Below are 433 nucleotides of genomic sequence, written 5' to 3' on the forward strand. Positions count from 1 at the left end.
ATTCATTGGAATTTGGCCCATACAAAGACAATTATTACCATCAGTGAGCAAACCCGAGAAAACAACTAGAAAGACTCCCTGAAGATGACACGAGAGTGTCGGAACGCATAGGAGGGACAAGGGAAAAATATAAGCATTTCGCCTTTTACTCCATCGGCCGAAGCAGCTCCAACCCAGCAAACAAAATTCATTGGAATTTGGCCCATACAAAGACAAAAAATATTCATGTTTACTATGCGTTATTTCCCCCAGTAAATTCATAAAACTTTTCTTAATATTACAACGCGTTTTATCTCTCAGTGTAGTCATTTTTATGCAAAATTTGTGCAATCAAATCGAAAACCGGGACACTTAAACGAAACCCGGGACATTTTAAGGTTGGACCGGGACACCGGGACAAATAGTCTAAAACCGGGACATGTCCGGGAAAACC

Source organism: Rhagoletis zephyria, unplaced genomic scaffold (genome assembly GCF_001687245.7).
Source record: "Rhagoletis zephyria isolate East Lansing unplaced genomic scaffold, Rhagoletis_zephyria_1.1 Rzeph_scaffold_01186, whole genome shotgun sequence".
NCBI lineage: Eukaryota > Metazoa > Arthropoda > Insecta > Diptera > Tephritidae > Rhagoletis > Rhagoletis zephyria.